Here is a 24,777-nt window from a genome sequence, read left to right as displayed (position 1 = left end):
ATCGCTCTGACGCGCGGTGACATTCTGATAGCATTTAGCTTAGCCCAGTTCATTCACTATGGTACCAAACAGAGATCAAGTTAGAAGCGACCAAACGCCTCCACGTTTTCTCCATTTAAATGCAGTTACACCAATAGTTGAACCATCAAGTATGATGACAAAATAAAACGTGGCACTTTTCTAAGTGAATTAAAAAGGAGAACTATAATGTGTGGCGGAATAGCACTTCTGAGAGTACTTCGACTCGGCGCAGTAAAAAGTCCCGGCTGAAACATCCTCCCTCACATCTCCCCCTCCCCCCCATTGACAGAAACGTCAGCTTTATAGGCATTCGGCGCGCAAGTGCATATTGTGGCGAGGTAGTCCAGCGAGAGACGTGCGAGGAGAGCGCAAGATCAGAAAGTGATTGAAGATGAGCATCACCTGCGAGGCACACCGGTCTTGAGTCCTCTCATGAGGGAGTTCGGAGGCATATAAGGACGAGCAACTCCAGTGAAGGATTAGAGAGGAACAGGCCTGGACTTTATGGTATGTTTTGTTTATGATTTATAATGTGTGTGCGTGTCTGTGAGGGGCTGCCCACGTTACTTTCGTTTTGTTTATTTGATAAAAATCTTTTAAATGTTCTTCTTCCCATATCAACGAATTTCATTACACATATAATGTAAGCAAAACACGAACATAGTTAATCGAAAGCTATCCATAAATAATTTAATGATGTAGTGTGTGTGTGTGTGTGTGTGTGTGTGTGTGTGTGTGTGTGTGTGTGTGTGTGTGTGTGTGTCTTTAGCTCCGCCCACAGCACATCTCCAGGAGCTTGAATGTTTTTGAAAAAAAAAAAAAACATTGCACAAGCGTATGCCTTTTATAAATATAAAAAAACTTAAGACTCTTCAGAGATATGAAGGATGCAATACTACTCTAAAGGTACTCAAGATTAAAATGAGATTGGCAGAAACTGTGTGTTATGTACCCTTTAAGGCTCTTCTAGAATGTGGAGTAGTACTTCCCTGAGTGGAATCGACTCATTAAATAACAATAAAACAACTAAACAGGCTGATTTACACAGTTTGTGCACCACGTTACTTTAATGAGGAAAATCTCCATTGTCTCGTTTTCATGTGCCTAAAGCTAATCAAAACTTTACTTTTTGCTTTTAAATACTTTGGTACAATTAAATGTGCAAACTTGTTTTTGTGAGATACTTTTAAATGAGTAAAAGTTCAGTATACTTTAACTTAAATGCTATTTCTCTATACATTCTCAGTCTCACACGTTTAAAAAAAAAAAAAAAACAGAAGCCAGACATGTTATATCAAAATTATGCTTGTGATTAAACCAAAGTGCATAAGGTGCTGCGCTCTTCTGTGCCAAGAGCTCACACACAAAAATCTGCATGCATTTTCTTCAATGCATATGCTACGTGTAGCACACTTGCACCTGTGCTATCGACACTCGTGACCGAATTTCACGCTTTCCGTGGAAATGAAAGCTGATAAGAGCATAAATATATAATGATGTTGCTGTAAAGCTTCAAGCTGCTTTTGATCTCAGCTGGGTATCCAATACCTGGGAACTGGGAGCAGAACACATGGACTGGGTAGGTAAGATTGCCTGCCTTCAAGCTCGAAGATACAGCCACCTGTCACTTGTCCAGTAACACAGCACGCAATCATCCAATTTCAGCCCCACTCACGAAGAAGGTCACCGGCAAAGTGCTCCATGCTTTGCTGAGGGACAGAATCACTCTCACTTATAAAAGCACCCACCTCCAATTCCTTTGACACGTGCTGCTCCGTCACTGCAAAGCACTCCTTAAAAAAAATACACAGCCGATGCACAGATGGCCCTGCAATGACAAGGTTCATTTCAAATTAAAATGACAAATTTGGTGTTTCATAATATATGCTTAACTTAGCGAGTGTCAGTGGCATTGAGAATGTGCTATATGCCAGTCATGCCTCTGAATAACAGAGAAAAAGCAAAACAGAGAGAGAGAGAAGTTCACGCAAATGAAAGAACTGGCTAAGAAATTACTTGGGTGCACCATCACATTAAAGACACACACACATACATATCCTCTGTGTTTCTCGCAGTGGAAGGGCCCGTAATGATGCAAATACACCCCAAAACTGTGCTGAATTCAACCTGCATGCTGCAGTTCCAGTAAAGGCTATTGACATTGTTGTTCACAATATGACATGCGTTACAGAAACTGTAGAGCATGGCTCCACCACTGCAATCCAAGCACTTGAATCAACTCTTTTAAATGCTGAAAGTGTGCTTGACTGCACAGCCTATTTGGATATATGCCCGGATACAACGCTCTTCTCAATCATTTGATCATCGTTTGATGAACTACAGCTGCCATGGTCAATAGTATACCCGAACATCTCTTCATAATCTCTCGAATCATACACTTTATAAAATACATTTAAAATTGTTGTAAAATGCCTGGATATTTATATGTAATAGCCACATTTAAAACCATATACACATCAGGCATAACATTATGACCTAATACTAATATTAGATGTTAACAGCAGATTCTGCAAGTTGCAAGGTAGGGCCTCCATGGGTTTGATTTGTTTGTTCAGCACATGCCATTATGCTAGATTGGATTGAGATCTGGGGAATTTAGAGGCCAAGTAAACACATCAAACTCAATGTTGTGCTCCTCAAACAATTCCTGAACTAGTTTTTGCTTTGTGACGGGCTGCATTATCCTGCTGAAAGAAACCACAGCCACCAGGGAACACCGTTTCCATGAAAGCAACAGTGCTTGGGTAGGTGGTACGTGTCAAAATAACATCCACAAGAATGGCACGACCCAAGGTTTCCCAACAAAACTTTGCCCAAGCATAACACTGGCTCTGCCGGCTTGCCTTCTTCCCATGGTGTGTCCTGATGCCATGTGTTCCCCAGGTAAGTGACGCACATGCACCCGGCAATCCACATGATGTAAAAGAATAAGTGATTCATCAGACCAGGCCACCTTCGGTCTGTGGCTTTGCAGCCCCATACGCAACAAACTGTGATGCACTGTGTAATCTGACACCTTTTTATCAGAACCAGCATTAACTTGAGCAATTTGAGCTACAGTAGCTCATCTGTTTGATCAGACCACACGCTCCCCATGTGCATTGCCGCCCATCATAATTTGGCCTTTGTGAAACTTGCTTAAATCCTTACGCTTGCCAATTGTTCCTGCTTCTAACACATCAACTTTAATGACAAAATGTTAATTTGCTGCCTAATATAATATATCCCACCCACTAGCAGGTGCCGTAATGAAGAGATATTCAGTGTTATTGACTTTACCGGTCACTGGTCATAATGTTATGCCTGATCAGTGTGTGTGTGTGTGTGTGTGTGTGTGTGTGTGTGTGTGTGTGTGTGTGTGTGTGTGTGTGTGTGTGTGTGTGTGTGTGTGTGTGAAATTCCCACAAATTTACAAATAATAAATACAACACGACACATTTTACTTAAATCAAGCGCAGCGCAGTTCAGTCAGGCCACGTAGGCATAATGCCGCCGGCAGCTGACACTGTCAGCTGTCAAATCGTCCAATCACTACCCGTCTCCTATTAGACCGGGGACATATATATGTGGCATTTCTGCTCGGGAAGGACGCTTAAACTGCTTGCAACCCACCCACCCTCCCTCCCCACTGTAAGTATCAAAAATTACTGTTCACCTTCTGGCTGCTGTTTCTTCTCTTTTTTCTTTCAGATTACCAAGGATTTAAGTCCTAGCTGTTATGGACCTCACTGCTGAGAGACATTCATCCTCATAGCCAAGCAACAGTAGATGTCCAGGATTCAACGCACGTTTACAAGTTACCACTGTCCAGAAGACACTACTAAGTGTCTTAAATCATCTGTATATCACTCAAGCTGATAATTTCTTGGGGGTTAATGCAAAGCTCTTGGCACACAATACACACTTTGAGCATGAGAATGCCAGAAGAGATTCAGCCATTGTGTGGTCTTGGAAATTTGGGGTGGGGGGGCAATGAAATATTGAGGGCTGAGGTATGTTTGTGTTGACTTTGATCCCCTCCGCCTGCCCACCTATCTTTAGTACCTGTGCCCAGCATCAAAGCAGAGACTTCACTTTTTTTTTACGGTCGAGAGATTTGCCCTGGCTCAGATTCACACACTGTGTCTTATTATCACAGAGGGTTGTTACTGTTCACCCTGTCTTGTTCTCTTTATTAATTTATTTAGTCTCAAAGACAATGAGTATGACAAAGCCACTCTCGCTTGTGCAACTTCCAGACAAGTCAGTGAAAACGGAGGGAGGGGATTTTTGGTGAACCATGGAGGGTTTGACTGACAGGAAGGCGCTTCTGTTGCTGTGCTCAGGTGTTACCAAAAAAAAAAAAAACATTCCCTCGAGTATAGAGGAGCGAAATGTCAATTTCTTCTCAATCAGGGTACGAAGTTTAGTGACAGATGACATGAGTGCAATTTATACTGTGATTGAAGAAACAGCTCAGGTGTAAATATTGTGTCGGGAGGGATGCAGCATTTTTCCCCCCCCTAAAAGAATGCAAATCGATCTAATTGCCAGTAAAGAAATCAGTAAAGTTTTCTTTACAACAGTTGCACCATGTGAGCAGATGTTATCTAAAGAACTTCCTTTTCTTTTAGGTTCTGTGGGGTGCAAAGGTATAGTACGCATTAAAAGATAGCCGCTCGTCATCCTGCACACATTTAAAAACTCAAGGTTTGCTGTCGTGTAGTTAAAGGTAGGGTAGGTAAGAACTGGTTAAACAACTTTTTTTCCCAAATTTGTTTAAACTTTCTTTATATATCAATACATAATTAAAATGTAAGTACTCTGACAAAGAAAGTATAAAAATTGAGTGTCTGTAGACCTCACACAGACTGTTTTAAAGACAGCTCATTATTTCCATTCACTCCACCTTCTCCCTTCTGGGCTCTTTTTAAAGCCACGCCCTCAAAATACATGAACGCGCTAAGCCGACGGCTCAGCTGGAAGACGCATTATTTACCTGAGATGAGCAGAGTGCTTGTAGTGACATCATGTCAGAATCACATGTAATAAAAAATCTAACTTTATCAGTATGAATATAAACAAATAAGATGTCTTTTAGTACTCACTATCAAGCTAGAATACCGATACTGGTCAAGTTTAAAATATATTTTTGTTTGGTTCAGTAACAAGCTAGTTATATTTATGAGGCAAAGCTAAAAACGGGTAGCATTGATTCATCTTTTTCCAATAACATCAGTTATACGGTAATGAAGATAAATTTCGTGTAAGATTTATAACATATACAGTGTTTTGCATGTAAGAGTTTCCGTGATGACAGCATTGTTGATTAGCAGTAGCTAAAGCTAACTTAGTTCTAAAAAAGTTCCTGGATGCGGTGTACTAGCTTTTACACATTCATTTTGTTATCTAAAGTTAAATTTTGCGAAATTCAACACAACAGCGATCAACTTCAGCTAAGCATTTTGAGTATTACTCATCTCTATTAATGACTAAGTGAATAACATTGTAACTTTATGCTATGTAATGTTATGTTAGCTATATTAGGCAGCTACATGTGCTAGTAATACATGCTTCATGAAAAAATAAACCAAGAAAATGTATAATCAAAATGAAAGATTACCTGTGCACTAGAAATACAGCCAGCAAGAAGTCGTTTTTCAGCCCCTTTAGGTCCCTCATTTCTCACCATCGTTGGAAAGCCACACCGATATTTACTCGTGTTAGATTTCTTTGTTTATCCAAAGACATTTTGTGCATTGCCTTTTCTTGTACTGTCTTTCTTTTTTTGCATTGTTTGTCTTCGCTGACTGCAAAACCCTGCACTGTGAATTTTGAATGCTTTTACTCTTGCGTGAACGCATGTGGGCGGATCCTGTTGCAAAAGGGGTGTCAGACATGGTAGCGAGACAGTCGCCCAAACCAATCACTTGTTTCGTCCCGAACGAAAATAATGAGTGGTGTTTATTGCAGATTAAAAAGTCTAGAGTCACTCGATTTTTATACTCTCTTTTTCAGAGTACTTACATTTTAATTATGTATTGACATATAAAGAAAGTTTAAACAAATTTGGACAAAATGTTTTAAATCATTCTTACCTACCCTACCTTTAAAGGTGGAGTAAGTGCTATCTGGTAACCGTTGTTGATATTCACCAAATATCACCAAAACAAACACGCCCCTACCCCCAAAAGGGTCTCGGATAGGGGTGTAACGATTCATTTTAACAACGATTCGATTCAACTGAAATAAAACACTGATTTAAATTTTTGGCTAAAAAGTTACTGAATCGATTTCAAGTCACTGAATTGTTTCGGATCATATCGTTCTAAATGAACCAATATTGTCCTTAAATTGTATCGACAACCTCAAATCGTGATATGAATTGAATCGTTGTTAAAACGAATCGTTACACCCCTAGTCTCGGCCCTATTTTGATAGCTCCGCCCCACACATACGTAACCCAGGCAACGACTGTAGCAAAATCTGTGTAACTAATCCAGGTCGAATATTCAATGAAAAAGTCACCCCTTCCATCACAAAAACACAAACCATTCTCATGAACAACTCGATAGTACACGAGCACGACAGTCCAACTAACGACATATTACAATTATGACCAGATTAGAGTTATAGCGATCACAAAACACAAACCGTTCTCATGAACAACTCGAAAGTACACAAGCACAATAGTGCAGCTAACAACATATTACAATTATGACAAGATTAGAGTTATAGCGATCACAAAAACACAAACTGTTCTCATGAACAACTCGACAGTGCAGCGAACGAACATTTTACAATTATGACCGGATAAGGGTTAAATAGATCATGAAAAGAGGAAACAAACATATATTAGGAGTATAGTATCTTACTTGTCGGACACATTTTGTGAGCTGATGCTTATTGTTTTGAATAATGACGTGCACAGAGCGAGAGCGAGCGCTTTTCTTACCATCATTAGTAGACACGCCCCTTACATGCTGATTGGCTACAAGTTTGTTATTCCACTCGGCCCGAGTCCTTTTTCTAAAACGGTTTTGAAATAACACTTACCCCACCTTTAATATATATAAATGCAGACTGGTTGTGCCAATTACAAGATCCTTAAACTATGAACCTGGAATAAATTCTCACGCAAAATACACGCACATAACGTACAGTTTATTTCTGACAACACTTCGACAACTAACATGGATAATAAGCTACTCATTTTTGTACAGATTTGCACAGAAAAAGAAAAAGGAAAACGTTATGACAAGAGTCAACTAGACTGGGTAAACCCAGCCTGATCTGCCGGCAATTTGATTTCGCTCTGCAACTCAGTCTAGAAATTTGTACATTAATTTCTACTGCTTCTATTACACTTTTGCAGGAAACAATCACAGACTGGCTTATCCATCTGGCACATTATTAGCGGGTTTAACACGATGATAGATAGAGAAATGATAGGCCGTTGCCTGTTGATGGTCTGATTGGTTGACGGACTATTCATTTGCAGGGACATTTAAATAATTTACAGGGTCATTTAAATAATGCTCATTGATCACGCCTCTTGTGCAGTAGAAAATACAGAGCAGACCCTACAGACCAATGTTCAATCTTAAAATGAGCTTGGTCTGGTGATAGCCAATTGGACTATCAATTGGAGACAATTGGAGTCAACATAATTAATATATCATGTATGTACAACACTGTAAAGTGTAATAATCATCTCAGAAAAAATGTATTCATTTGTCAGGCACAATTGAAGTAAAAACTGCCTGGGATAATATACGCTGTCAAGATGAGAGGGTGTAGCCAGGCTGTGTTATTATTCCAACATTATCTTCATAACTTCTAACAAAATAAAAAGTTTACCCCTCAGAAAAATGTACTTCAACATTATAGCCTGGTGTGAGCGCGGCGCGTGCCGTCACGTGATGTAAGGACGCACACTCAACAGTAATCGGGTCATGGATGTATGGAAGTATGGAAGAGATTCAAGCTGTGCTGCTTTTGCTGGTTATGTACTTTGCTGGTTTACTAAAGAGGTCATTAACAAAACGGCGGAAAACAGCACAAGCGTATTCTGAAAGCTTGTAAAGCTAGATTTAAAATGACAATGTATGTTATTATCAGCTTTTGCAGACATTGACCATGAGATGGCTGAGACGAACGTGTGCCATTAGACAGAAAGAGCAAGACTGATATTTACTGAACGCAGAACGAACCTCGCAAAAGACTTTTAAAAATGCTGGTTGAAATAAAATGCTGCGTGAGCTTAACCAATCAGCATGTTCAGCGCCCAAGTCCCACCCTAGAAAGTTCCTGGCCTTTGAAAAAGTACAACCTCGTGAGCAGGGCCGTTTGGAGGGGTACATATTTACCCTTCATTTAGACCCTGGTTCCTGCGGTCGAAACACACCGAATACCACCCCAAAGTTCCTAGTTCCCAGGGGAAGTTTTTGCGGTGGAAACGTGGCTATAGAAAACCATCCATTATACAAGCAATGGTTGGAGATAAAAATCTTAATTTGTGTTCTATTAAAGAAAAAGAAAAAAACACAATCTTGGATGCCCTGGGGGTAAGCAGATAAACATAACATTTTCATTTTGGGTTAAACTATCCCTTTAACATCACTAATATAATAATAGTATAGGCTATACTTTGAATATTAATTGTCAACACTTCCAAACTACATAATCTGTACTATAGCCTATTATTATTATCAGGTATAGCATTTTCAATAACAAATTATTAGAGGGAAACTTGTGTATCAGTATATTTCAACTCAGTAGAAATATCAATGGACCACTGGACAATTTAATTTGGGAATTTTCCTGCCATGCAGGACTGAATTTCCTCCCAAATATCTACAGTTCCACAGCAAATAAAACCCATTGAGCAAGCAAATGAGCCGAATCCATGAAAAACAGTCAGATATCAAAGAAACAGCTGTTAGACATGGACTCCGTAATGAGCTCAGCGCAGATCAATTTATTCCAGAGACCTTCTGGATCCTCTCACACTGTGAAAAACACAGAGGTCAGAGTTCATCTCCCATTGCCTCCTCCGAAAGGAAGTGATGGAGAAGATCCGCCATGCCCAAAACACAAAGAACCCTCTGTAACACGGCAGTGACAAATGGTGGAATAATGAGTCTAGGGGAGCGCCTGACTTCCGAGCGGAATTAATCAGTGGGGATCCTGCCTGAGAAGGGACGCAGGAAGGATGACGCCGGCTCGGGGCCGGTTTGCCTAAGCTGCCGGAGTGTTCTCTAGAGGTCAAGTGACTAACATGTTGCCGGTCCTGTCGCTGATGTGTCATCAGTAACCTCTATAATCTGCCCATTGTCTTAATGATGCTGTCAATGGGCACCTAATGGCGGTCCACCGGCATCGCCTGGCTGCTCCATATTAATTTGAGCAGGGCCCTTACTGCGAAGGTTATTTTTTATTGTGTCTGTCAGGGGCTGATAAACCTGCACGCTGCCATCCATCTATCACAGCCGTAGCTCTCACTTTCTATTTTCCACCACCCTCTCACACTCGCTCGCCTCCCTCCCACCCCTCAGTCACTCCCCGCTTGCCATTTCTAACCCTCCCGCTTTGCCTCGCTCCCACACTCTCTCGCCCCTTACCTCCATGGGACTTTTAAAAAAAACACAAAAAAAACACACATTGCAGCTTTATGTTATCTCATGTAGCCCGCCCACTTCTCTCATGCGGTGATGAATGGCCATGGCACAGGTATCGATTTCCAAACCGAAACAATTTGGACACAAAACAAGTAGCAGTTTATCATATTGATTTTCCTCCCAATTTAGTTTCTCCCTTTAAGGTGACACACCGATGGGAATGAATAAAAAAATAAATGAATGAATGAATAAATAAAGACAGGTGCTGAGTTGTATCGATGATACTGTCCGACCCCGCCTGACATTGGTGCGTTTCGTCGTTTTAAACTCACTCATGTTTTTATTTATGCATTTTGTTATTTCGGATAAAAAGTCCTGAAACTTTCTAGTTCACTCTTGATTTATACTTACTTTCATGCATGCATATATACCACTCTCGGGTTAATATGATGAATCGAGTATTGGGATACTGTGACAGCGATTTAAAAATACAGATAAAAATTACCACCATGTCACATATTGCTGTGGAAGTGCTTTCAGGCTAGCAAAGCAAGCTGGTTAAGAAAAGAAAGATTAATGTAAAAGTCACTAGAATAAGAAGCCCAGGGTTTTGCAAGCTGTGACACGCTATACTCCATATAAAGCATTTTTTATAATTATTTCATAATTGTTACGCATACATATTTAATGAATTATCATTACCTACACAAAATAATAAAGCAATAAGCCACATGATTTTTCCACATGTAAGGGGTGTTCTTAGGCACAAACACAATTGAAAGTAACTTGATGGGGGGGGGGGGGGCAACACTGTTTAATAGTTACTATTCTCAAAAATGAATAATCAAAACAAACAATAGTTAACAGCACAAGAGTATAGAAACTCTGAATCGACTCTGAGCTGTTCATGTCCACAAACTCAAATGATTTGTTTCTATGGCAACAGCCATAATGCCAATGTAAATGCTTGTGAGGTATTGCTGTTGATGCTTATGATGATGATTTAGCACTTCATTAACTCTCCTTTCTATTTTCACCTTTTTAGACTTTATCTTAGCTGGTGTGTTTTCCTATTTAAATAACATATACATTTTATTCATGGTATCATGGTACAGGCCCCAGGTGACCTTAAGCCAGCGGCCTGGAACCAATGGCCTAAGGTCACCTGGGGCCTGGCCCATGATGGTAGTTTAACAAACACAGGGTTACAAGATTAGTTTTGAGTTGACAAAACCAAACCAATTTATTCATGCTGTTTCATACAAACTGAGCTTTTTACACTGTTAAAGACTTGGATTCCCATCCTAAACATGGACAAAATTTCAAAAATTAAGTTGGATGTTTGATGGAGTATTTGTGTCAAAAATACTCCTTCTGGTTTCTCACAAGTTTCGGAGAGTTTTTTTCGAGTATGGGTCTGCTTGACTTCAACCAGGTGGAATGTCCTTGTATAGGCCGCGCGCGTGACAAATGCACGCCCATAAACACTGCTCTCAAGGCGCAGATTTACTTGTCCGTGCAAAACTTCTGTCGCGCCGCGCTCCACTTTATTCCTATGGGTGACGTCAAGCGACTTTAACGCGCCCGCATAGCATTCCGGGAAGGCAGCGCTGCATTTGAACCAATTTGAACGCACAAATGACGCGAAACGTCACAACATCACGCTTCAGTCGTGTCGCAAAAGTGGATCTCCATGGTAACCGCTGTCGCAGGACTTCACAAAATCAACAATGTTACCAAAGAAGTGTGTTTTTGACAGAGCGGTCCAAGCGATAAAGGTTCACAGTGCTGCTTTGGAAACAGGCGGTGAGTAAAACTGCTTCAAATGTCTATGTTGTTGGCTATCGTAGTGTAAGTAAACATCAGTAAACAACACGATCGTGTATAACGTTAGTTAATTTATCAATGGAGCATGCGATCTATGGTGTGTGTTTAAACACATTTGTTTGATTTGTTTGATGACTTGATCTCCCATCCCACATGCGCGGGTTCAAAACATGCAGAAATGGCTCCCTCTGCTAGCTGTAGTCTTTAGCCTTTGGTCAAACATTCCTCCTATGATGCAAATATCGGCAATATTTGCCGGAATAGGAGGAATTTTTCAAGAAATAAAATGAATAAATCTCATGTCTCAGGGGATATGAGGGGGGAAGCACAATCATTTGAATATACTTCAGGGTTTCTACTGATACAAAGCCAAATGCTAATCGCTGAAGTAACCCTTTAATGTAGTAGAAATGTGAAATTATTTTTTAATTTGGTGCTTTCTAGACTGAGAAAACACAGAAAAAAAATGTTTTGTCTCATGAGGAAGAAAGACAACAATTCCCAGAAAGCTCCGCTGCCCTGTGAGGCCACTCCCAAAGCCACAGCTACTGAATCACTGGATCACTTTCCCACTGCGTTCATTTTCATAAAATCAGTCCTCAGCGCGTGTTCAGTCTGGCACGTTTTCAGTTCATGCCTTTGGAAGCTTAACTTTTAATAGGAATTAATTTGAGAAGTTAAAACACTTTTCTCCGCCGCCCGCTCCGTTTAAATGAATGCCTGCAGCTGAGCTGAGCTGTGAGTGCGATCTCCCACCGCCCATGCGCGAGTTGAAAGCATGCGGAAATAGCTCCCCCTGCTGGATGTAGTCTTTAGCCTCTGGCCAAAATTTTACAGATGAAGCAAATTGACGATATTTGCGTCACTGGAGTAATTTTTCCAGAAATAAAAGGCATAAATCTCTTGTCTGAGGGGGATATGAAGGGAGGATGCACGATCATTCGAATATACTCCTGAGTTTCTACTGATACAAAGCCTTTAAAAATAAATGAAGTATTACACATTCCTAATATTAGGATCCGAAGGAAGCTTATGCAGCGACTGTGTTTTTCCACAATATCTTGCTTGCTATCTTCCACGTTTATTGCTGCTGGCTTGTGATCGACCGAACAGCTCCATAAGTCAGTGGGCGGGGCTACTGGATTAGGCGTTCTGTAGAGGTGTGTGTTTCGTAGCGCAATGACATAAGTATGAAGCACAGGACCAATTGCTGAGCCTGGTGTCTATAAAAGCTTTTCTTGGACTAACAAGGAAGTTTTCAGCTCTGAAACTTACAGGATATTCTTATATTACCATGACCTTTTATATATCAAAAGCTCTAGGGAAAGATTTTACAATTCATCACCCCTTTAAAGTATATTACAAATTTTTCATTTAGACACTAAAGAATCATATTAACCCCATTAAATTGTACCTAAAACCTAGGATTGGCACAAACTAAGCTTAAACATATCTGGTTAGCCAGCTTAACTGGCTTCATGGTCCAATGAGTCCCATTTTCTTGTGGACAGCCGTGTACATGTGCGCCATTGACCTGGGGAAGTGATGACGGGTGAGGGAGTGTGATGCTTTAGGCAATGTTCTGCTGGGAATCCAAGGATCATTCATGTGGATATAAATTTGACACATGCCACCTACCTAAACATTGTGACAGACCAGGCACACCCCTCCATGACAATTGTGTTCCCTTGTGTTGTGAAAGTGGCCCCTTTCAGCAGGAGAACAGCACACAAATTTTTCGGGAATGGTTTGAGGAACCATAAGGAGTTCAAGGTGTTACCCCCGGCCTCCAAATTCCCCAGATCTCAATCTAATTGAGCATATGTGGGATGTGCTGGATCCACAGGTGTTCTCTATTAACTTTAAACAATCAAAAAATGTTTTTACTGAGAATCAAGAATCACTCTGATTGGTGGATCACACACTGTCTCCCTGTAGGTCATAATACACACAAATACATCTTTAGAGTGGCTAATGGAGTTTGTTCCGTTCCCAAAAACAGACAGTAATCTTGAAAAAGCAATTGTTGAATCTGATTATTTATGATATTGACCTTCATTCATAAAATAACAAACTATTCAATGCCAAACCTACAGCTACGCCACCCAAATGCTTTCATGAATCATATACATTAGAACAAACCATTATTATTATTTTTGTTATGTTAATGTCCATATTATTTGTGAACTACCCCTCTGCAGCACATGTATAGAACAGCACATGTCAGAAGCAGGCCCTTCACTGTTAGTGTGTATACGTTCGCACAGCCTCATAGGTGACAAGACTTCACTTCAACGCCACACAAGACTCCTTTGAGTTCAGACTTCTCTGAGAATCAAGAAAAAAAGAAGAAGATTGCATTACAGGAAAAACTATTAACACTTTTCATCTAACATATAAACACAATGCACAGTGTTTCTATAGCTGAGAGAGCACAGCGGTACCTGAATGCAAAACTCAAGTGGAGAAAATATGTTTTCGATCCTGGTCTCAGTGCTACTCTCCTTTTAATAGAAACCATTGAAATCGTGTTGAAGAACGAACAAGCAATTCTCCGGCAGCACAAAAGAGGCAGTTCGTAAGCTCAGGGCAAAACAGACTATGGCAAGCGAACGCTGAAGATGCAATATTCACCTCGCCTCGCCGCTCACCGCGGTCATCGGGGACTTCGCTTCCTCTCCAATCGCATTACACAAAGTTTTTGTTTTTCTTTTGATGGAGCCAAATGTCAAGAGCATCTTTTAATAACAGATTGGATTTGATTACAAAGTGCTGACGAGGCACGATGCTGGGCACCTGAAAGGCGTGAAGTTCTGCCCTGAATACATTACCTCTGACAGGAGGGGGGCCTCTGCGACCGCAGCTGTCCTTGGCTCCTGATCTCACGGCCGCTGCGGCAGACAGCGAGCACATTGCGAGGCTACTCAAGACAGGGATGATGTCCCCAAATTGTGCAGGGAATTTAAAAAAAAACAAGAGGCCCTTATAAAAGCCAAAGACGAGGAACCAGAAGCGAGGGAGGTGTGGCCCGCTTAATATCAGCTGCATATTACAGAGTTAACCTTGTGTCCTTTCCCATCCCTGGCTTTAAACTCCCCTACTGTTTAAATTAGCCCGACATCCCACCGTGTCCTCGATTGAAATTCTCTCTCCATGACACTCTCTTCAGTGTGCACGAATTACTGGGCGGTATCAGGTGAGCTCACCGCCGCTTTCCGGAATAATGGTGATGATGAAGCTGAACAGAACATGCTTGGCCAGAGTCTAAACTGGGTAATGATGGGAGATACAGTAACACTGATTTCTTCCGTTCTTTATATAACAGCAGCACACAGAGTTGCGCTGATGATGTGCTAAAGGAGGCAGTTGAGAGAAAGAGAGAGAGAAGGTGAGCCTTTTTTGTAACCTCACCGTCACATATGAACACATCAACTGCTTCTCTGCCAGCTGGAGAGCGTTCCCCAGGGTCTACACACAGAAAACTGTCTAAACCAGCACAATGTTCCCTAATTTATCATCTACACAATGAACAGTTACACAAGTCAGAGATCTTGAGCTGATAAATTATCATATAATGACAACATATTTCTTCAACTACAGGTAAATTTGAGTATCATAGCTTGATTTTTGTACATATTTCAACTTCATCATTTTCTGTTATATGAATGATTTTCAGATTTCAAAAACTTTTCAAAGAAGTTTTAATTGATTCAAATCCAGACTTCCCTATTGTGAGATATCTAAGTGAGACCGCTTCTCAAACAAGAAATTGTTTTAATGAAGGGGTTAAAAGTACACTACTTTTTAGTTTTTGCTTTTATAAGAAAAAATGTAGAATGTTTTGTTAAATCTGATAATATAAATGAAGTGATTATCTAAAAACAACTTTTACATTATTTAAAGGTATGAAATTCTGAAACGCTAGCTATCAAATGCTAGATATTTCCAATAGCACAAACAGTACACAATGTAAGATGTGGTAAAACATTTAATTCACTTGTTTTATATATATATATATATATATATATATATATATATATATATATATATATATATATATATATATATATATATATATATATATATATATATATATATATATATTATATATATAGTCCTGAGAATGAAGAAGAAAAATGTCACATTTTTCAGGCAAATTGCTTGCATAAGTCACAAACGCTAAAATCTAGCTTTTACACACAGAGCTCAATAACTCTTGTGATATAAGTGTGTCTGTTTTCTTTCTCTCAGTGCAATTCGCTGCACTTGGAACACAATCTGCAAATGACCCAATCCTGAGAGACATTGACCTTTTGTTGAAACGCTCTGTGATTTGGGGATGGCCCATGCAGCTGAGCATGGGCACAAATTGAATTCCTCTGGATCAGGAATTCGGGAAGGCAGTAGAGGGACCTGGAAATAAGGATTGGGCTATTCCTGTTATGCAGCACATTTTCATGTCCCCAGCAAATGTGTTTTCATAAAATTGATTAATTATTTAACTCACAGTTTTTTAAAGCTCCCATGAAATCAAAATTGGCGATTTTTATTTTTTATGGAATATTGCAGTATTTATCAATGATTTATACGTGCATGGGCCCTCATAACCTTTAAAGGAAGTGTATGTAAGATTGTGGCCAAAACTGGTACTGCAATCACTTTCTTCTCTCCCTCTCCCCCTGACTGGAGGTTGTCAGATAGGCTGCAGGATCAGCAGGAACGTTTGTAGCTGCAGCTGTGGCAACTAGAGCCGATCAGGCAACCCGGATGCTGAAACACTACTGACTTGATTTTATAATGTATAAATTACTTGAATTAATGTAATAGACTTTACAATACCAAAGTCATTTTTTTTTCAGTGTACTATACTGTGTATACTGTTTAGCAGTTGTGAAGTAATTTGTTTTTTCAAAGTAAGTACCTATTCAAGAGCAGAGGCGGACAGTAGTGGAGTGTTTATAATTTCATCTCAAGTACATTTTTAAGTATACTGTATCAGTGTTTTTCTTTCAAAAACTTTTTCTTTCAAAAACAGTGTTTTTCTTTTCAAATACGTTGATTGTTCTGGTTTTCAAATTATTATGGTGATGAACAGAGTAAAGACAGAAAGGAGCTATAGAAGCAGTGGATGATTTCCTTCAACAGTGCCTATTCCATCAGTGACATGGTTAAGAATCGCAGAAGAAATCTCTTTAGAGGGGGAATCCTTTCAGCTGCAGGGTAAAAGAAGGCGAAAATGTGATTACATTGCAACAAGCTACATCTAAGTAAGCTATAAGCTCTGTAGTGATCTGCCTAAACAGCATTTCCGAAGGAAGTCAGATAGCTTGCTGAGGCCAATTTCAAAAGTAGTCTCATTTCTTTCATGGACAATGTTAGAATGCAGTACATATAGCCAGCATTGTTACTGTTAAGTAAAACAACTAAAAATGTATTTCTTAATTGAGGAAAAGCTTATATTAAATTAAATTTAAAGGCGTGGTAAAAAACATTCTTCCGAAGGACTGATTGTGTTTGCGGGGTGCACTGTGACGTGTTCATGCTTCGTTTTAAAATATATATTATTTTTACATTTTTTTCATACATTTTTTTTTTTTTTTCGACACTGCTCTGTCCTTGTAAAAATGGTCTGATGGTTTCCGGGTTCTATGATGCCAGTCCCTCAAAAATACGCAATGGCCTCAGATTGGTTAGCTGGCCCAGCTGTGTTCTGATTCGCTAACTGCTAAGTGCACGCATTTGTTGATCTGTAAGTTATCACAGGCTGTGGGCGGGGCGCCGCCATTACATGTGTTTAACACTAACCACATTTACATGCACACTTTTTTGTCATTCCGATTAAAATCATTCGGATTGAAAGATTTAGTGGACTGTTTGGATCTTAAAGTTGGATCTTCCAGGACAAGCCATATTGTGCGAATCCTGCATTTAACTCGCAACGATTGTTTGTCTTTCCTCCGTAAAATGTGCAGCACAGCGAGCGAGATTTAAATTTTAACGATTGATCCCCATCCCTAGGAAGGCTGAACAAAGTGGATCTGCAATCCGAATTAATGTGTTAGTGATGTCAAGCTACCCTGGAGGAATATCTGTAGTGCCTGTTTGCTGTAGTTCTTAGAAAATGATTTCTTTAAAAGCAAATATCTCCCTTTGCTTTAAACTTTGAAACTTTGCAGATGTTGTTTATGCTCGAACAGCAACATTAAACACTAGCTAAAGTTAGAAAAACGAAATAGTGTTTGACCACCCCTTTAAATATCTGATGATATCTAAGTTCAGAAAAATTAAGAAAAACTGTGTACAAATAAGTTGACAAAATGTCAGTCATTTCTAAAACTTAAAACTAAAACAAAAATTTACTTTTGAAATATCAAAAAATCTAATCCAAAATATGAATAAATATGACAATAGTATAAGCTACAAATAGATAATACTAAAGCAAAACGTCTCAGGTTACGTATGTAACCCTAGTTCCCTGAGGGAACGAGACGCTGCGTCGAAACGCTGTGAGAACGCCTCTGCGTTAATGCGTCGTGAAGCGCCTGTAGAACCATTCCATCGGAAAAAAGATCGATCGTCGGCGTGATGACGTCATCGACCGGAAGCTATAAAACGTCCGTGAAAACAAACAGGAACTAACTTCTGATAAAGCCTGAAGTAAGTGATCACGGACACGCCGGGAGTATGGCAAAGCGACGCAGCGTCTCGTTCCCTCAGGGAACTAGGGTTACATACGTAACCTGAGACGTTCCCTTTCGGGGAACTCGAGCTGCGTCGAAACGCTGTGAGAACGCTTATACCCACATCGCCATAGGACCAAGTGTCTCGTATGTGTGAAGCCGAAGCGCACACGGTTACGAGAGTACCTGTGCCCCTACTGTAGATGCCAGGTCTAGTTCATAGAACCTGACGAAGGTAGAAGGAGACGACCATCCGGCCGCGTTGCAAATATCGTGGAGGGAAGCCCCCGACAAGAGTGCTTTAGAAGCAGCCATACCCCTGGTTGAGTGCGCCCGGACAGCCAGTGGAGATGGCTGCCCGGTAGCTTCATAAGCAAGTGAGATGGCCTCGACCACCCACTTGCTCATCCTCTGCTTGGATACTGGAGCCCCTTTCTTAGGGGGTCCAAAGCAAACAAACAATTGTTCTGATTTTCTCCACAGGGCAGCTCTGTGGACATAAGTATCCAGTGCCCTCACAGGGCACAGCAGATTTAACCTTTCCTGGTCTGACGTCATAAATGGAGGAGGACAGAAGGCTTGTAGAGTGATGGGGCCCCGTGGGCTCGTAGGAACCTTGGGGACATAACCCGGCCTGGGATGCAGAAATGCTTTCACCATCCCTGGCGCAAACTCTAGACATGAGGGCCCTACTGACAGGGACTGAATATCTCCTATCCTTTTAAGAGATGAAATGGCCAAAAGGAAGATAGTTTTTAAGGTGAGGAACTTATCCGAAACCTCCTCCAGAGGTTCGAACGGAGGTCCGGACAAGCCCCTCAAAACAATGGCCAAGTCCCATGCTGGGACCCTCGAGTGCATAACTGGCCTCAACCTTAATGTGCCACGAAGGAAGCGTGTAATTAGAGGGTGTCTTCCCAAAGACACTCCACTGCAAGGGACGTGGAAGGCACCCAAGGCCGCCACGTACACCTTAAGTGTGGAGGGGGTCAACCCTGCAGAGAACCTCTCCTGCAGGAACTCCAGCACTGTACCAACCGGGCAGTTAACTGGATCCCACTGGCGTTCTCTGCACCAAGCTGAGAAAAGTCTCCATTTCAAAGCGTACAGCTTCCTTGTGGACGGAGCTCTGGAGTGTAGGATGGTCTCCACGACCTCGGCCGAGAGACCTTCCTCTATGAGCCTAGCCCCCTCAGAGGCCAGGCCCACAGTTTCCACATCTCCGGGCGTGGGTGCAGGAATCTCCCGCCCGCCTGAGAGAGTAGATCCCTCCTGATCGGAATCTCCATCGGAGAGCCTACCAGGAGAGATATTAGGTCCGAAAACCATACTCGGGTCGGCCAGTTCGGAGCCACTAGAAGTACCTGGGCCCCGTCCCGGCGTACCCTCTCCAGAACTCCTGGAAGCAAGACAATCGGGGGGAAGGCGTACAGAGGCAGCCTCGGCCACTCCTGTACCATGGCATCCAGCCCCAGCGGGGCCGGATGGGTCAGAGAAAACCACTGCGGGCAGTGAGAATTCTCCGCCGAAGCGAACAGGTCTATCTCTGCCTTCCCATAAACCTTCCAAAGGAGCTCCACCACCTCTGGGTGGAGTCTCCAGTCCCCGGGCCTCGGCCCCTGTCTCGACAGGCTGTCTGCTTCCTGATTCAGGGCCCCCGGGATATATACTGCCCTGATTGACAGCAATTTCCCTTGGGCCCACAGGAGGATCCGATGTGCCAATTTGTCCAACGGACGAGACCTCAGACCCCCCTGGTGATTTATATAGGCCACCACGGACGTGTTGTCTGTTCTGACTAGTACATGGTGGCCCCTGAGGTCGGGCAGGAACTGTTTCAATGCAAGAAACACTGCGAGCATCTCTAGCCGATTTATGTGCCAGTGCCGCTGATGTTCCTGCCATAGACCCTGGGATGAGCGACCACTCATGGTCGCCCCCCAGCCCGTGAGAGAGGCGTCTGTCGTTAGCGTTACGCGACGAACATGAGCCCCCAACACGGGACCCTGAGATAAAAACCCCGGGTTTTTCCACATGACCAGAGCACGTAGGCATCGCCGCGTGACTTTGATCGTGCGGAGCGGATTTCCCCTCGGGGAGAACCCTTTTGTTTTGAGCCACCACTGCAGTGGCCTCATGTACAGTAGGCCAAAAGGTATCACGTTGGACGCTGCTGCCATGAGACCTAACAGTTTCTGGAACCGTTTCACAGTGACGGCTCGGCCTAGCTTCTGTTCTTTGGCGGCTGCCAGGATCGATGCTATGCGTGTTGGCGATAATTGCGCCCGCATAATTACCGAATCCCAGTTCACACCTAGAAAAGTGGTTCTCTGAGCCGGAGAAAGCACACTCTTCTTGGCGTTCAGCCTCAACCCCAGCTTCGACATATGGGCGAGAACAGCATCTCGATGCTGAACCGCCATCTGCTCTGTATTCGCTAGAATCAGCCAGTCGTCGATATAGTTCAGTATGCGGATGCCCTGTAGACGCAGCGGCGCCAGAGCTGCATCCACACACTTGGTGAACGTGCGGGGTGACAGTGCTAGACCGAAGGGAAGTACACGATATTGGTATGCCTCTCCCCCGAAGGCAAACCTCAGGAACTTCCTGTGATGTGGAAGGATGGAGACATGAAAATACGCATCTTTGAGGTCTATGGTGACAAACCAATCCTCCGATCTGACCTGCGCTACAATCTGTCTGAGTGTAAGCATCTTGAATTTGAGCTTGGCCACCGAGCGATTCAATAGCCGCAGATCTAATATCGGGCGTAAGCCCCCATCCTTCTTCGGCACGATGAAGTAACGGCTGTAAAAGCCAGACTCCCTGCTGGGAGGGGGAACCCTCTCTATAGCCCCTTTTTGCAGGAGTGTCTCTACTTCCTGTGCCATTACCAGAGCCTGCTCCGGGCCCACCTCTGTAGGTAGGACACCGCAGAAAGGAGGTGGCCGACTCTTGAATTGAATGGCGTACCCCCTTTCTACTATCTGCAGGACCCAACGAGATATATTTGATAGACGTTTCCATTCGTCTAGAAAATCTACTAAGGGAACCAGCCTCTCGAGGCTGGCCTCTGGTGTATTTTGAGCAACAAATACAGTGCCCTGAAGCGGCGGACCGGCAGGGAACGACTGACTTGACTGCTCGGGGACCCCCCGGAGGGGGTGCGGACCACCCTCGGGTGGCCCGCGGAGACCGACTGCGCCCCGGCATTGCGGCGGGGTTGGCAGCGCGGCCCCCCGAGGGTGCCGTAGGGAAGCGGGTACCGTTAGCAGGGGTAAACACCGCTTCCCTATGGGGGGAACCACCCTCAGCGTCCTGACGCTTCTGGCGTCAGGAACGCTTCGACGAGGCCTTCTTGGCGATCAGGACTGTCCGCAGATCAGCCCTGCCCCTCGAAGGCCTCGCCTGAGAGCGCCGCCCCTCGTCCCCGCGCTGAGGGGGAGCTCGAGCGGCGACGCTCTGTTTTTGTTGTGCCCTGTGAGCGGAGCTCGTACTCGGCTTGGGCTGCCTGATGTCAGCGGCAGCCCCAGGGACCTGGACCCGGAGAGGGAGAAACTGCTTTAGCGCCGCAGCTTGTTTCTTTGACTCCTGGAACCTCTCGGTGACAGTATGTACTGCGTCACCGAAGAGGCCACCAGGAGACAGCGGCGCGTCGAGCAGGAAGCTTTTCTCCCTCTCCTTGATTTCAGTGGGGTTGAGCCATAAATGTCTCTCCGTGGCCACCAATGCTGCCATAGAGCGGCCAACACATCTGGCCGTCTCTTTGGTGGCCCGGAGAGTTAGATCAGCTGCTGTTCTTAGCTCATTTATGACATCACCCCCCACTTCATCACGTCCATCTAAGTCCCTGAGCAGGTCAGCCTGATAAGCCTGCATTATAGCCATGGTATGCAGGCATGCAGCAGCCTGACCTGCCGCCGAGTACGCTTTGCCCACCAGTGCCGACGTTGTTTTCAATGGTCTGGTGGGCAAAGTCGGGGCCTTTAGGGACGATGCCGAGGAAGGCGAGAGATGGCTCGCGAGCGTCTCTTCTACCTTTGGCATCGCCCCATAACCGTAGTGCTTCAGCCCCATGGTGTTACTGTAGACCGAAGTCTGAGGGCTGAACACACGGTATGATGCCGGTCTCCTCCATGATGTTGCCACCTCGGTGTGCAAATCATGGAAGAATGGCAGGCCCCGCCGCTGAGGTTCTGAAGCGCGAGCGGGCAGGAATCTTTCATCTAATTTGCTAGATCTTTTTCTTCCTGCCTCAGATCTCTCTACGGGCCAGTCAATATTTAATCTGGCCACGGCTCGCGTTAGAACCTCAACGAGCTCCTCACTCGCAGGGGACTGAAGTGGCGAATCTTCAGTCGCGATGCTCTCAACGTCCACCTCCTCGGAGCTGGATAGTTGGAGCACCGGCGGCTCTCTCGGGGGGGAAGAAACCGCAATGCGTGCTTCCAAGCCCCGAGAAGAACCGCTGGATGGAGCAGGTGAGGGCAGAGATAAGGCAGCGCCCGTCTCAAACCCCTCTGCAACATCCAATTGTGAACCCCACGACTGCAGCCTCCGCTCTGCCTCGGCAGCAGCGGGACCAGAGCCGCGGGGAACACGAGCCGAGGCACCCTCCTCGAAGAGTGCCCGGCGGGAGCGCAGCGTTCTCAGTGGCATACGCTCACAGTGCTCGCAAGCAGCCCCCTCGAGGGCTGCCTGGGCATGCTGCGCTCCCAAGCAGGCAACACAAAGAGAGTGTGTATCCCCACTCGTGATGTAGCGTGGGCAGGGATGTACACACCTCTTGAACTGCTTTCACTCGCCATTTCTCTATCTATTTATTTTCTCTTTTTTGTAAATATAAGGAATATTTAACAAAGGGTGGAAAAACTCTTTCAATAGACAGACAAAAACACCAAATAGACAGACAGGTTCACACAGATCGCTTGCTGAAGGCTCAGAAGCTAGTTCCTGTTTGTTTTCACGGACGTTTTATAGCTTCCGGTCGATGACGTCATCACGCCGACGATCGATCTTTTTTCCGATGGAATGGTTCTACAGGCGCTTCACGACGCATTAACGCAGAGGCGTTCTCACAGCGTTTCGACGCAGCTCGAGTTCCCCGAAAGGGAACTAACATATCCAAGGTGGAAAACAAAAACAATGCATTCAGTACTGAAAAGCATAACTAAAAATTAGTACAGTTTTATTTATTTTTTAAAACACACCTACTGTCTGCTATCCTGTTGTAATCATAAACAAATACGAGACTTGACTCACAATTGAAGTTGATGCCTATGTAGAGACTTTCACTTTTGACATTTACATTTAAATCATCTAACAGATGCTTTTATGCAAAGCAACTTAAAAATGAGGAACATCACAAGCAAAAGGGCCGACAGTATCCGTAGTACATAATGCCAAGTTAAAAGTATAAACTAGACCAATTCAGACATAAAGAGAAAGAAAATGTAATGCAAATATTTCAATAAAATCCTGTTTTATTTCAGTTTTGTAGGACGTAGACAAGACAGCTAACTATGTTTGGGAACAGAGCTAAAGTTACTTTATTCCTTCTAGACTATCCAACACTAATGACCTATACTCATAATAGCACACATTTAGTTACCTGAATATTCACACTCTAATTTGAATTCTTTTCCCCAGTTACGCAGCGGGCACATCTGGCGCAGAACAAAGCATCAGATAAACAAGCGAATATGGACAATGCACTCACTGATATGTGGGTCAAGGTAGATAGAGCGGAATATATAGCTCCCTTATGTTCGGATTCCTGGAGATCCGCCATTGTCTTCCCACATGTCAGAGCAAGCTGACCAAACTTCCAAAAATCTCCAGGCCCGGCATTTCATTTAGTTGGCCTCTAAGGGCTCGGGGGTCTTGTGTCGGTTGAGAGTTCTTAAACTCAAACAATAGATTATGGTCACCTCCGCAGTGCAGTGTGCTGTGTTAGGGGGAGCTCTCTCAAAAGGACAATAGGGGTGCAAATTGATTTATGAGGATTCTGGGAGCCATAATGTGCAGTTGTAACAAGGAATCAATGGGCTAGAAAAATGCTAACAGCAGACCTTTATGTCCTGGGCCTTTGTCCCCGCACAATTTAATTAATTTTCCTCTCTCTCTCTCTCTTTTTTTTTTTATTTTTTTTACACGGACTGTGACGGGTGATGGAAAGCTACATCAGTGCTGCTCGTGGTTCAGCAGAGTTGAGCCACAGTGGCGTGAAGCTCATCTTACAAGAGAAAGAAGAGTAAATATGACAGAGAGAATGAGGTTTCTCTCTCCGAGGGATTCACTCCAGGTGAGAAAGTTAACTGGAAAAAATTAAAAGGTGAGAGGACTGGGATTTGGGGCAATGTTCAATATTGAGGTGGCTGGATATATATTTTCTCGTACGTCCTATAGGGAGGAAGTACTACTGAGTGAAATAAAGGTGACAATGTCGTTAAAATGTTTGCTTGGAAAAAACAAAAAACAAATTGGCATCTTTGTTTCTCTTTCCTATCAGGGCTAAGTTATTTCCTTGTGTTTCAGCTATTGACATATGACAACACTGACAGTACAAACAAAATGAGGAGACATTATGTAATAATGAGTGTTTCTTTGTGCAGTGCTACCAGTCATGT

The 24,777-nt window shown here is 43.1% G+C and overlaps 1 long non-coding RNA gene across 2 annotated transcripts in view; it reads right to left on the bottom strand.

Moving 5' to 3' along the window:
• Positions 1-24,777, bottom strand: part of LOC137092742 (uncharacterized) — a 211,755-nt gene that overhangs the window by 122,269 nt on the left and 64,709 nt on the right. For both annotated transcript variants that reach the window (XR_010908335.1, XR_010908334.1), the window contains exon 2: positions 1,770-1,849. This is a non-coding gene — a long non-coding RNA (uncharacterized lncRNA). The remainder of the gene's footprint in view (positions 1-1,769; positions 1,850-24,777) is intronic.

Source organism: Pseudorasbora parva, chromosome 11 (genome assembly GCF_024679245.1).
Source record: "Pseudorasbora parva isolate DD20220531a chromosome 11, ASM2467924v1, whole genome shotgun sequence".
In the NCBI taxonomy this organism is placed as follows: domain Eukaryota; kingdom Metazoa; phylum Chordata; class Actinopteri; order Cypriniformes; family Gobionidae; genus Pseudorasbora; species Pseudorasbora parva.
The sequence above is the reverse complement of the archived record's forward strand: the minus strand, read 5'-3'. Positions and strand labels throughout refer to the sequence as shown.